This window comes from Chaetura pelagica, unplaced genomic scaffold (genome assembly GCF_000747805.2).
Source record: "Chaetura pelagica isolate M959 unplaced genomic scaffold, ChaPel_1.0 scaffold428, whole genome shotgun sequence".
In the NCBI taxonomy this organism is placed as follows: Eukaryota; Metazoa; Chordata; class Aves; order Apodiformes; family Apodidae; genus Chaetura; species Chaetura pelagica.
In genome coordinates this window covers 73,948-74,272 of record NW_009954311.1, presented here as the reverse complement: position 1 = coordinate 74,272, position 325 = coordinate 73,948, and positions in this window count along the sequence as shown.

Here is a 325-nt window from a genome sequence, read left to right as displayed (position 1 = left end):
GGAGCAAAATGAAGGGCAGCAGGGAGCAGTGTGAGAGCCATGGTGGGCAGTTGTTTGCCTGGAGGCTGGTACATAAAGAGATGAGAGTCCTATTTCACCAACTCAACTTGGAACCTGCTGGAGGGGCTAGGGCATGAAATACGTGTCTTTATCCTGCTTGGGGCCTTGAGTTTTATTTATTACCTGGACTCCTGTGTGCAGTGGGAAGCCTGGCCTGCTCCTGCACAGAGTGAGCAGAGGGAGAAGGAGCTAAAAGCTGCAGTCTTGAGTGATGTGGCTGGGAGACACAGTGGACATGAATCCCCGCCACTCCAGCTTAGAGGTT